We start from the raw sequence: 14,335 nt of genomic DNA, 5'->3' as shown, positions 1-14,335 counted from the left end.
AAAAAGACAAAACAATTTTTAAATATTTAACAACAACTTGCAATTTCAGAACACTTGCCCCAATGAAGCATCCACACAGCCTTACCAGAAGGCAGTTTTATCGGAACCTAACATTAAAAAAATATATGTTTATTAAGAATTTTTAAACAAAATTTTCAACCATACAAACCCCCCCCCCCGTAACAAAAAAGAAAGAAAGCTTGCATAGCAAGACATGAACATGGCAAGTCAATATGATACAGAACTTTGATTCCTCCCGTACATGTCAGTTTTCCAGATCATTCATGTGTTTTCTTGCTCAAATGCCCCCCAGAAAAAAAACCCTTCCCCCCCCCTCCCCACAAAAGATATCCCCCCCTCGCCCCCTGGGTTGCTGTTGCTGCTGTCCGACCTTCATCTAACGCTCCGCGAGATAGTCTAGGAACGGTTGCCACCGCCTGTAGAACCCCTGCGCAGACCCTCTCAAGGCAAACCTCATCCTCTCCAACTTGATAAACCCTGCCATATCGTTTATCCAGGCCTCCACGCTGGGGGGTCATCAGAACCCAACATTAACAACAATATTGGTGAATATTGGTAAATGCCTCAAAACACAATCAAAACATTAGGCTTTGAGGAGGCTTCTGAAGGTAGTGTAAAGTGGAAAGACAAGTAGCGAGGGAAAGGGGTTCGAGGAGAAGGATGCTTACTGCAGGCTGTGCCATCGAAGGGCTTGTGAGGGACAGGGGGTGAAAAGTAGACCAGAATCAGAGGAATGGACACTGTATGCTGAGATGTGGGATTGGAGAGGAAGGAGCAAGGCAGTAATGGGATTTTGAAAATAACCATGACTTTCAAGCAAATGCATTGAAGAGCAGTGGCCCAGTGGAGATCGGCAAGCAATCGGGATGGTGGGTAGGAAACAAGCAAAAAGAATTCTGGAGCAGCTGAGGTTTGTGTAGAAAGCAGCTGAAGTGACCATAAAAGAGAAGGCAAGCAAGACCTGATAAGAGCCAGTAGACAGATAGCTGATATAGATAGGCTATGTTCATGAGGCTGAAGTGTGAAATCGTAACGATGAACTGGAAATAGGGTTCAAAGTTCAGCTCAGGCTATGTGCCATAATTTTTTAGTTCAAGTGACCAGACAGGAAGGAGGATGGGACTGGCAATCCAGAATCCCTACAGTGCAGAAGGAAGCCATTTGGCCCTTAAAAATTGCACTGGCCCTCCAAAAGAGCACCCTACCTAGGCCCACTCTCCCACCCGATTCCCACAACCTTACCTAACCTGCACATCTTTGGACACAAAGGGGCAATTTAGCATGACCAATCCACCAAACCTGCACATCTTTGGACTGTGTGAGGAAACCAGAGCACCCGGATGAAACCCAAGCAAACACAGAGTAAAAGTGAAAACTCAACACTTATCCATGGCCGGAATCAAACCCGGGTCCCTGGCGCTGTGAGGCAGCAGTGTTAATCACTGTGCCACCGTGCCACACAGTTACTGGCACCAACTGAAGGTGCAAGACCTCGGTTCGATTCTGACCTTGGGTGACTGCCTCTGTAGAGGGACGTTCTCCCAGTGTCTGCGTGGGTTTCCTCCGGGTGCTTTTGACTCAGTGGCAGGACTTCCAATTGAGTAACAATTGGCACAGTCGGGCAATAGGTTACGTGTAGGTCAGACTAGGTGGGGAGGGCACAGGCGCAGGCTCTCTGCCTTGAAAGGATTAATGAACTCATGCTTTTATAACAATCCAGCAACTTTTAGTCAATAGGAAAATGCTATGGTTCCTGAAATTTTGAAATAAAAACAATATATGCTGAAAACACTTGGCAGTGCAGATTGTGTAGCATTTGGGAGAGAGTAAAACACAGGATTAACAGAACTGTAGCTTCTCACGGTCATTTTATCTCGTGCTGGTCAACAAATGATCAGATTTTCAAGATAGTTCTATTTTAGGATAAAGTGTGACTTGGAGGGGAACTTGCAGTGGTGGTTTCCCATATGCCAGCTGTGCTTGGCCTTCCAGCTGGTAGAGGTCATGGGTTTGGTGTCCCAGGAGCCTTGGCTGTATTGGATCTTATAAGTGGTACACGCTGCTGCCACTGTGTGTCAGTGATGGAGGGAGTGATTGCTTCACTTGATGAATCAGGTGATCAGGAGGGGGTACTTTGTTCTGGATAATGCTGAGCTTCTAGAGTATAGTTGGAGCTGTACTCATCCATGCAAGTGGAGAGTATTCCATCACATTTCTGATTTATGCCTTGTAAATGGTGGACAGGCTTTGGAGAGTCAGGAGGAGAGTAACTCGCTGCAGAATTCACAGCCTTTGGCCTGCACTTGTGGTCAGAGTATTTATATGGCTAGTCCAGTTCAGTTTCTGGTCAATGAGCAAGATTCAATTGGTCTGAATACGCTGCGTTGGGGAGCTCGTCCGGAGGACTAACACAGGTCATTATTTTTTATTTTTTTTAATAAATATATTTGATTCAAAATTTTTGGCCAACCATAACAGTACATTGTGTATATTTTACACAGTAATATAACAATATAAATAACAATGGCCAGTTTTTTAAACAAGAAATAAATAATATATAAACATCAAAATTAAAAAACAAAACTAAATGGCAACTGCCTTGTCCCAAATAAATACCCTCCAAAAATACAATTCAGCAGTCCAGAATACAATTACCTATAACAACAACCTATACATATTATACTTATACACTAACATCCCTGAGAGTCCTTCTGGTTCCTCCCCCTCCACCCACCCCTGGGTTGCTGCTGCTGTCTTCTTCTTTTCCATTCCCTCTATCTTTCTGTGAGGTATTCGACGAACGGTTGCCACCGCCTGGTGAACCCTTGAGCCGATCCCCTTAGGACGAACTTAATCCGTTCCAGCTTTATAAACCCTGCCATGTCATTTATCCAGGTCTCCACACCCGGGGGCTTGGCTTCCTTCCACATCAACAGTATCCTGCGCCGGGCTACTAGGGACGCAAAGGCCAAAACATCAGCCTCTCTCGCCTCCTGCACTCCCGGCTCTTCTGCAACCCCAAATATAGCCAACCCCCAGCTTGGTTCGACCTGGACACATACCGCCTTCGAAAGCATCTTTGTCACCCCCACCCAAAACCCCTGTAGTGCCGGACATGACCAGAACATGTGGGTGTGATTCGCTGGGCTTCTCGAGCATCTCGCACACCTATCCTCTACTCCAAAAAATTTACTGAGCCGTGCTCCAGTCATATGCGCCCTGTGTAACACCTTAAATTGTATCAGGCTTAGCCTGGCACACGAGGACGATGAGTTTACCCTACTTAGGGCATCAGCCCACAGCCCCTCCTCAATCTCCTCCCCCAGCTCTTCTTCCCATTTCCCTTTTAGCTCATCTACCATAATCTCCCCCTCATCCCTCATTTCCCTATATATGTCTGATACCTTACCGTCCCCCACCCATGTCTTTGAGATCACTCTGTCCTGCACCTCCTGCGTCGGGAGCTGCGGGAATTCCCTCACCTGTTGCCTCGCAAAAGCCCTCAGTTGCATATACCGGAATGCATTCCCTTGGGGCAACCCATATTTTTCGGTCAGCGCTCCCAGACTTGCAAACGTCCCATCTACAAACAGATCTCTCAATTGTGTTACCCCTGCTCTTTGCCATGTTCCAAATCCCCCATCCATTCTCCCCGGAGCAAACCTATGGTTATTTCTTATCGGGGACCACACCGAGGCTCCCGGCTTTCCCCTATGCCGTCTCCACTGCCCCCAAATTTTCAGAGTAGCCACCACCACCGGGCTTGTGGTGTATTTCTTCGGTGAGAACTGCAACGGCGCCGTCACCATAGCTTGTAGGCTAGTCCCCCTGCAGGACGCCCTCTCCAATCTCTTCCACGCCGCTCCCTCCTCTTCTCCCATCCACTTACATACCATTGAGATATTGGCGGCCCAGTAGTACTCACTTAGGCTCGGTAGTGCCAGCCCCCCCCTATCCCTACTACGCTGCAAAAATCCCTTCCTCACTCTCGGGGTCTTCCCGGTCCACACAAAACTCATGAACTCTTCTCAATCCTTTTGAAAAAAGCCTTCGTGATCACCACCGGGAGGCACTGAAACACAAAGAGGAATCTCGGGAGGACCACCATTTTTACCGCCTGCACCCTCCCTGCCAGTGACAGGGATACCATGTCCCATCTCTTGAAGTCCTCCTCCATCTGTTCCACCAACCGCGTTAAATTTAACCTATGCAATGTACCCCAATTCTTGGCTATCTGGATCCCCAAGTAGCGAAAGTCCCTTGTTACCTTCCTCAGCGGTAAGTCCTCTATTTCTCTGCTCTACTCCCCTGGATGCACCACAAACAACTCACTTTTCTCCATGTTCAGTTTATATCCTGAAAATTCTCCAAACTCCCCAAGTATCCGCATTATCTCTGGCATCCCCTCCGCCGGGTCCGCCACATACAACAACAAATCGTCCGCATACAGAAGTACCCGGTGTTCTTCTCCTCCCCTGAGTACTCCCCTCCACTTCCTGGAACCCCTCAATGCTATTGCCAGGGGCTCAATCGCCAGTGCAAACAATAATGGGGACAGAGGACATCCCTGCCTCGTCCCTCTATGGAGCCGAAAATACGCAGACCCCCGTCCATTCGTGACCACGCTCGCCATCGGGGCCCTATACAGCAGCTGTACCCATCTAATATACTCATCTCCAAAGCCAAATCTCCTCAACACCTCCCACAAATAATCCCACTCCACTCTATCAAATGCTTTCTCGGCATCCATCGCCACCACTATCTCCGCTTCCCCCTCTGGTGGGGGCATCATCATTACCCCTAGCAGCCTCCGTATATTCGTATTCAGCTGTCTCCCCTTCACAAACCCAGTTTGGTCCTCATGGACCACCCCCGGGACACAATCCTCTATACTCATTGCCATTACCTTGGCCAGAATCTTAGCGTCCACGTTCAGGAGGGAAATAGGCCTATAGGACCCGCATTGCAGCGGGTCTTTTTCCTTCTTTAGGAGAAGCGATATCGTTGCCTCTGACATAGTCGGGGGCAGCTGTCCCCTTTCCCTCGCCTCATTAAAGGTTCTCATCAGTAGCGGGGCGAGCAAGTCCACATATTTCCTGTAAAATTCAACTGGGAATCCATCCGGTCCCGGGGCCTTCCCCGCCTGCATGCTCCTAATTCCTTTCACTACTTCCTCCATTTCGATCTGTGCTCCCAGTCCCACCCTCTCCTGCTCCTCCACCTTAGGAAATTCCAGCTGGTCCAGAAAACACATCATTCTCTCCTTCCCATCCGGGGGCTGAGCTTCATATAATCTTTCATAGAATGCCTTGAACACTCCATTCACTCTCTCCGCTCCCCGCTCCATCTCTCCCTCCTCATCCCTCACTCCCCCTATTTCCCTCGCTGCTCCCCTTTTCCTCAATTGGTGGGCCAGCAACCTGCTCGCCTTCTCCCCATATTCGTACTGTACACCCTGTGCCTTCCTCCACTGTGCCTCTGCAGTACCCGTTGTCAGCAAATCAAATTCTACGTGTAGCCTTTGCCTTTCCCTGTACAGTCCCTCCTCCGGTGCCTCCGCATATTGCCTGTCGACCCTCAGAATTTCTTGCAGCAACCGCTCCCGTTCCCTACTCTCCTGCTTTCCTTTATGTGCCCTGATTGGTATCAGCTCCCCTCTAACCACTGCCTTCAGCGCCTCCCAGACCACTCCCACCTGGACCTCCCCATTATCATTGAGTTCCAAGTACTTTTCAATACACCCCCTCACCCTTAGACACACACCCTCATCCACCATTAGTCCCATGTCCATTCTCCAGGGTGGACGCCGTTCTTTTTCCTCCCCTATCTCCAAGTCAACCCAGTGTGGAGCGTGATCCGAAATAGCTATAGCCGTATACTCCGTCCCCCTCACCTTCGGGATCAACGCCCTTCCCAAAACAAAAAAAGTCTATTCGCGAATAAACTTTGTGGACATAGGAGAAAAACGAAAACTCCTTACTCCTAGGTCTGCTAAATCTCCATGGGTCTACTCCTCCCATCTGCTCCATAAAGTCTTTAAGCACCTTGGCTGCTGCCGGCCTCCTTCCAGTCCTGGACCTCGATCTGTCCAGCCCTGGTTCCAGCACCGTGTTAAAATCTCCACCCATTACCAACTTCCCCACCTCTAGGTCCGGGATATGTCCTAACATGCGCCTCATAAAGTTGGCATCATCCCAGTTCGGGGCATATACGTTCACTAAGACCACCGCCTCCCCCTGTAATTTGCCACTCACCATCACGTATCTGCCCCCACTATCCGCCACTATGGTCTTTGCCTCAAACATTACCCGCTTCCCCACTAGTATAGCCACCCCCCTGTTTTTCGCATCTAGCCCTGAATCAAACACCTGCCCCACCCATCCTTTGCGTAGTCTAACCTGGTCTATCAGTTTCAGATGCGTCTCCTGTAACATAACCACATCTGCCTTAAGTTTCTTAAGGTGTGCGAGTACCCGTGCCCTCTTTATCGGCCCGTTCAGCCCTCTCACATTCCACGTGATCAGCCGGGTTGGGGGGCTCTTTACCCCCCCCCCCACTTGTCGATTAGCCATCCCCTTTTATCCAGCTCCTCACCCGGTTCCCACGCAGCTGTGTCCCCCCCAGGCGGTGCCCTCCCGCCCCGCCCACCCCATACCAGCTCCCCCTTCTCCCCAGCAGCAGCAACCCAGTAAATCCCCCCTCCCACACCCCCCGCTAGATCCCCCACTAGCGTAGTTACACCCCCCATGTTGCTCCCAGAAGTCAGCAACCTCTGGCCGACCTCGGCTTCCCCCCGTGACCTCGGCTCGCACCGTGCGACGCCCCCTCCTTCCTGCTTCCCTATTCCCGCCATAATTATCATAGCGCGGGAACAAAGCCCGCGCTTCCCTTTTGGCCCCGCCCCCAATGGCCAACGCCCCCAGCTCCTCCACCTCCCTTCCTCCCTCCCCCACAACCTGTGGAAGAGAGAAAAATTACCGGGTCGCAGGATTAACAACATAAAAATCATCTCTCCCCCCTTTTTCCCCTCCTCTTCGCCCCCCATATTCGCCCCACCACTTTGTCTCAAACGTTCTTTTTTAATAACCCGCTTATTCCAATTTCGCTTCAACAATAAATGTCCACACCTCATCCGCCGTTTCAAAGTAGTGGTGCTTCCCTTGATATGTGACCCACAGTCTTGCCAGCTGCAGCATTCCAAATTTAATCTTCTTTTTATGAAGCACCGCCTTGGCCCGATTAAAGCTCCTTCTCGCCACCTCCGCACTCCAGTCTTGATATACGCGGATCACCGCGTTCTCCCACCTACTGCTCCGAGTCTTCTTCGCCCATCTGAGGACCATCTCTTTGTCATTATATCGGAGAAATCTCACCACTATGGCTCGAGGTATTTCTCCAGCCCTCGGTCTTCGCGTCATAACTCGATAAGCTCCCTCCACCTCCAACGGGCCCGTCGAGGCCTCTGATCCCATTAACGAGTGAAGCATCGTGCTCACATATGCCCCGACGTCCGCCCCTTCTGCACCTTCAGGAAGACCAAGAATCCTTAAATTCTTCCTCCTCGCATTATTCTCCAGCACCTCCAGCCTTTCCACACATCGTTTATGGTGTGCCTCGTGCATCTCCGTCTTCACCACCAGGCCCTGTATATCGTCCTCGTTCTCGGCAGCCTTTGCCTTCACGAGCCGAAGCTCCCGCTCCTGGGTCTTTTGCTCATCTTTTAGCCCTTCAATCGCCTGTAATATCGGGGCCAACAGCTCCTTCTTCATCTCCTTATTAAGCTCTTCCACGCAGCGTTTCAAAAACTCGTGTTGTTCAGGGCCCCATATTAAACTGCCACCTTCCGACGCCATCTTGGTTTTTGCTTGCCTTCCTTGCCGCTGCTCTAAAGGATCCACCGCAATCCGGCCACTTTCCTCTCCTTTTTCCATCCGCATCCAGGGGGGATTCCCTTCTGGTTTACCGCACAGTGCTTTTAGCCGTTAAAATTGCCGTTGGGGCTCTTATTAAGAGCCCAAAAGTCCGTTCCACCGGGAGCTGCCGAAACGTGCGACTTAGCTGGTCATCGCCACACCCGGAAGTCCACAGGTCATTATTTTTAAGAGACGTTGTTGCACTCTGAGCTGCATAATTTTTTAAAAAAAAATTTAGAGGACTCAATTTTTTTCCCTCCAATTTTAGGAGCAATTTAGCATGGCCAATCCACCTAACCTGCACATCTTTGGGTTGTGGGTGTGAAACCCATGCAGACATGGGTAGAATGTGCAAACTCCACATGGACAGTGACCCAGGGCCGGGATTCGAACCCAGGTCCTTAGCACCGCAGTCCCAGTGCTAACCATGCCACATGCCACCCTGAGTTGCATAAATTTAGGTAACAGTGCTCACCAATCACGCTCAGCTTTTATCTGTGACTACTATATATACCATGGTAGAAAATTAAAGATTCCGCTGCGTCAACAAATTTCACAATATCACAAGAATTCAAAAAATTGTTGCGGCATTAACTAGAATGAATAAAAACAAAGCAACATCAGACATTTTTGCTTCAAACCGCAGATGTCTCAACTCGCAGAACGAAAAAGAGCAGCTTTTATAGTGCAGAGTTCTTGTTCTGGGTCACTGTTCATCAAAATTGAGTCCATTTAAATCACGCGGCCCAGTGGTTAGCCTCATAGGGCAAGGGATCCAGGTGCTCCTGTTTCCTCCCACAGTTCAAAGATGTGCAGGTTAGGTGGATTGGCCAAGCTAAAATTGGCCTTTAGCATCCAAGGATATGCAGGTTAAGTTACGGGGTTATGAGGATAGGGCAGGGTGATACGAAATCAGAGGAAAGACATTGGAGCAGTACATTGGGACAAAATATATCAAAGATTGTGGAGGTGTTGCGCAGCATATGGTGGGATAACGCACCACAGTCACAGATGGTGAGAGTTTTGAGGTTTTCTGCAACAGTTACGCTGAAATCTATCCCATGGAGTTGTGAAAACAAGGATGGGAGCCATGTTGCAGGCGAGGGGTGCAAATGACCAAAGTGGAAAGAGTAAAGATATTACCCGGGATGATAGCATTAAAGGTGGAGAAGTAGCAGTATTTGAGTTCATTTAGAAATGAAATTGTAAAGATCCATGTAGTACAAATAAGACCATAAGACATAGGAGCAGAATTAGGTCACTCGGCCCGTCGAGTCTGCTCCGCCATTCAATCATGGCTGATATTTTTCTCACCCCATTTTCCTGCCTTCTACCTATAAACCATGATCCCCTTATTAATCAAGAATCTATCTATCTCGGTCTTAAAGACACTCAGTGATTTGGCCTTCACAGCCTGCTGCGGCAAAGAGTTCCACAGATTCACCACCCACTGGCTGAAGAAAGTCCTCCTCATCTCTGTTTTAAAGGATCGTTCCTTTAGTCTGAGAGAGGGTCTTTGATTATGCTGCCCGCTTTCCCAAGGCAGTGGGAGGTGTAGACAGAGTTAATGGATGGGAGGCGGGTTTGCATAATGGATTGGGCAGTGTTCATGACTCTCTGTAGTTTCATACGGTCTGGGACTTCCCGCTAGTGGGATGGTTCCCCTTCCCGGGTTGGTCTGAGTCAATGGATGGGAGGCGGTTTCACGTGAGGGACTGGGCTGTGTTCACGACTCTCTGAAGAGAATCTCCCTGGAGGGGAGAGTGAAGACGATAAAAATGAACGCACTGCTATAGGAATACTTCCTATTCAGATCCCTCCCGATTTTCATCCCCAAGGCCTTCTTCACAATCGTAGAAAAACTAATAATGGCATTTATGCGTGCGTGTGCTGGGGGAAGGAGGGGGGGGGGGGGCGAAGACCCCAGTGATCAGGAAGAATGTGTGACAAAGAAGAAGGAACATGGGAGACCTGGCCCTCCGAAACCTCCTATTCTACCACCGGGCAGCTATCACAGAAAGAGTACAGGGATGGGGAGAGGAGCCGGGCACAGACTGGATCAAATGGAGGATTCCTGCATGGAGACATCCCTTCGAGCACCGGCCACGGGCCCACTCCCATTCCCCCCAGTCAGATACACAAGCCGCCCAGTGGTAGTGGCCACACTGAGATCATGGAACAAAGTGAGTCACCACTTCGGTCGGAAGGCAATGTCCACCATGGCCCCATCTACAAGAACCACAAGATTCCCTCCGTGACTGTGGGTGCCTTCTTTAAAAGATGGAGAGAGGATGAAAAGGTACTGATAGTAGGGTACTTATACATAGACGGTAGAATAGCTATCTTAGGTGAACTCACGGAAAACCCCAGCTGCCGAAAGGGAATGAACTACGATACATACGAATAAGGAACTTCCACCAAAAGGAAACTGCAACGTTCCCCCAGCGCTCAGGACACTCCCAACTGGACAGACTTCTGTCCACGGGTGAACTAGGGGATGGCAACTGTGTGGGCATGTACGGACGGCTACTAGAGGAGGTACGGTCACCACTGGACGAGATGCAGGAGAAGGAGTTAGGTCTAGAGTTAGGGGAAGGACTCTCAATTTACATCCCTGCACAGGGCAATCTCCATCTCCTCATGTTCCGGGCTGAGTTTCATGCAGTTCAAAGTGGTGCACAGGGCACACCTAACCAGAACACGAATGAGCAGGTTCTTCCCAGAGGTGGAGGACAAATGTGAACGGTGACAGGGAACCCCAGCCAACCACATCCACATGTTCTAGCCTTGCCCCAGACTGGTCGGGTACGGGACAGCTTTATTTGAGGCAATGTCCAAGGTTGTGAGAATGAGGGTGGAGCCATGCCCGCTTGTGGCAGTCTTCGGGGTTTCAGAGCAGCCAGAGCTCTTTATGGGGAGAGGGGCAGACGCCCCTAGCCTTTGCCTCCATTATTGCTTGCCGAAGATTCCTGCTCAGCTGGCGAGCAGCAGCACCCAAGGCTGCAGACTGGCTGTCCAAGAAAAACATGTAAAAAAGAAATCTGTTCTAAAAGGTGGAGCCACCTGGGTTGGCCCCTTCCGGACTTAAAATGGAGAACCGCAAAGACTGAAAGGAAATTCAGCCAACACAGGCAAAGACTGGCAAGTGCAGAAATCATGTGTATTGAAACTTGCAAAGACCAGACAGCACTGAAACCAGCAGCCATCTGCGTAGTAATGAGCGATTCCAAGGCACAATCGCAACACTTAAGGTGAACAAAGCCAAGTCAGACTCCTCGGCGCCAGCAGGAGCCAAGACAAAGGGAACAACTCCAGTATTGGATAAATCGATCCAAATGATCGGAACGCAGTCCAATCATTTGGAACCAGGTACGGGGTCCGCCCCGAAGGGCGGGAAGCCCCTGGGGACTATAAAGTAAAGCCCCCAAGTTCAAATCGTCCTTCTTTGGCAAGGTCACTCAGCAACTTGAATCAACCCGAGAGTGACCTGTCCAAGCGGCCACATCAACCAAGTAAGTCTCCAGTCAACACTCGCTATGAGATAGGCGCTCCTAGCTACTAGTCCATACCAGCTTTTGAATCCTGCAGACTCAGGACCTGAACAAAAGGCCATTTGTTCCCCTGACCTGGTGGGCCAATTCCGAAGCTATGTATAGGCCTTTTAGTGATAGGAATAGTCTAGAAAGTAGAGTTTATGCATGAATAGTGATTTACTGTGTATAATAAACGTGTTTTGATTTGAATCTTACTAAATGGTGTGTTGAGTTATTGATCATTACTTGAACTTGAACCTCGTGGCGGTATCATAAAGATACCTGGCGACTCTAGAGCAAAGGTTAAACAAACAGGGCAAATTACGAATTAAGAGCCAACCAAAAGTTAGCAACAAAGGGCAACGCTTCATTTTAAAACAGTGCCCTTGCAAGAGGTAGAGAGACCTGCGGAGGCGGAATTCGCTCCCTGGTGGGTCGAGTGCAGATGATCAAAATGAACATACTGTCTGCGTTCCTCTTCCTGTTCAGATCCTGCGTTCCTCTTCCTGTTCAGATCCCTCCCAATCTTCATCCTCAAGGTCCTCTTTACAACATAGACAAACTAATCATGGCATGTGTGTGTGTGGGGAGGGGGAGGAGCGAAGACCCCAAGGATCAGAAAGAATGTGCTACAAAGAAGGAGGAACATGGGAGACCTGGCTCTCCTGAACCACCTATTCAACCACCGGGTAGCTACCGCAGAAAGAGTACAGGAATGGGGAGAACAGACTGGGTCAAAATGGAGGAGAATTCCTGATTAGGGACATCCTTCCGAGCACTGGCCACAGCCCCACTCCCATTCCCCACACTCACATACATGGAAGACCTGGCCCTTCCGAACCTCCTATTCTACCTCTGGGCAGCAACCACAGAAAGGGTCCGCCTGGTTGAGATTGTTTGGGATCTTATATCCTTCAATCAAGTCACCCTTCTACACTCCAGTGGAAACAAGCTCAGCATGTCCACCCTTTCCTCATAAGACAACTTGCTCATTCGAACTATCAATCTAATAAACCTCCTCCGAACTTCTTCCCAATGTACTTAATCTCCTTAATTAAGGAGACCAACACTGCACACAATAGTCAAAATGTGGGCCGGGATTCTCCCGCAATTGGCGGGACGGCTTGGCACTGGCTCCAAGTGCGGCGCGAAACACTCTGGCGTCGGGCCACCCGGAAGTTGCGTAATCCTCCGCAGTTCTGGGGGCTAGACTGGTGCGAAGGGCCGCCGTGGGCCGGCACGAGTTGGCGCATGCACAGAACCGCCGGCGTGTTTCCTGCGTGCGCGCAGGAGGTTTCTTCTCCACGCCGGCCATGGCGGAGCCTTACAGAGGCCGGCGCGGAGGGAAAGAGTGCCCCCACGGCACAGGCCCACCCTCAGATCGGTGGGCTCCAATCGCAGGCCAGGCCACCGTGCCCCCCCCCCCCCCGGATCCCCCTGCGCCCACCCAAGGACTCCGCTAGCTGCCCTCCAAGCCAGGTCCCGCCGGGATGGATTCACGCCGGCGGTACTGGCCAGGAACGGGCGGCCGGTAGGCCCATCGCGGCCAGGAGAATTGCCGGGGGGGCGCTGCCAACGGCCCCCAACCGGCGCAGCATGATCCTGCCCCCGCCCGAAAACCAGCGGCGGGGCGGGATTCACGCCGTCCACCGGCGATTCTCCGACCTGACGGGGGGGTTGGAGAATCCCGCCCGTGGTCTCACCAATGCAATGTATAACTGAAACATAACATTCTTACTTTTATGTTCAATTCCTCTCGCAATAAACAAGAGCATCCATTAGCCTTCTTAATTACTTGCTGTACCTGTATGTTAACCTTTTGTGACTCATGCATTAGAATGTATAGACCTATCTGCACCCCAGAATTGTGAAGCAGTTTAAGTAGCAATCTGCATTTTTGTTCTTCCTGCCAAAGTGAACAACTTCACATTTTCCCACATATACTCCATTGGCCGTTTTTTGCCCATCACTCAACCTACATCTATCTGCAACCTCCTTATGTCCACTTCACAACATGCTGTCCTACATTTTTGTGTCATCTGCAAATTTAGCTACCATGCCTTAACACCCCTCATCTAAGACATTGACATAAATTGTAAAAGGTTGAGGACCAAGCACAGGGCTCCACTTCTTGTCACATTCCACCAATTAGAAAAAGACCCACTTATGCAAACTTACCAAATGCCGTCAAGATATCCAAGTACAGCACATCCACAGACTCCCCTTAATCTACAGCGCATGTTATTCCTTCAAAGAACCCAATAAATTAATTAAACAATATTACCCTTCCACAAAACCATGTTGACTTTTCCTGATTACCTTGAGTTTCTCTAACTGCCCAGCTATAACCTCCTTAATTATCGATTCTAATATCTTCCCATGAGAGGTTTCAAGCTATCTGGCCTACAGTTTCATGATTTCTGCCTCTATCCCTTCTTGAATAGAGGGATTATATTTGCTACTTTCCAGTCTGAAGGAACCTTTCCAGAATATAATGCATTTTGGAAAATTACCAATGCACTACCACATTACCTACCTCTTTTAAGACCCTAAATAGATGTCCATAGGACCCGGAGATTTAACAGCCCGCAGTTCCATCAGTTTGCTCAATACCACTTCCCTAGTGATTTTAATTTCACCAAGTACCCCTCTCCCTTCCATCTCTTGGTTTGCAGCTATTAGTGGAATGTTTTTTGTATCTTTTATAGTAAGTACAGAAGTAAAATATTTGTTCATTTAATCCATCATTTCCTTATCATCTGCTATCAACTCCCCATTGTCCCTCTCTAGGGGACCAATGCAAACTTTACTTACCCTTTTCCTGTTTAAATATCTGTAGAAACTCTTGCTATCAGTTTTAAAGTTCTA

The 14,335-nt window shown here is 49.5% G+C and overlaps 1 protein-coding gene across 4 annotated transcripts in view; it reads right to left on the bottom strand.

Moving 5' to 3' along the window:
* The window catches only part of vezt (vezatin, adherens junctions transmembrane protein), a 187,500-nt gene that overhangs the window by 141,874 nt on the left and 31,291 nt on the right, over positions 1 to 14,335 (bottom strand). The gene's annotated exons all lie outside the window — the stretch shown is intronic.

This window comes from Scyliorhinus torazame, chromosome 13 (assembly GCF_047496885.1).
Source record: "Scyliorhinus torazame isolate Kashiwa2021f chromosome 13, sScyTor2.1, whole genome shotgun sequence".
In the NCBI taxonomy this organism is placed as follows: Eukaryota; Metazoa; Chordata; class Chondrichthyes; order Carcharhiniformes; family Scyliorhinidae; genus Scyliorhinus; species Scyliorhinus torazame.
Note: the sequence above shows the minus strand (reverse complement) of the source record. Positions and strands in the feature narration are given on the sequence as shown.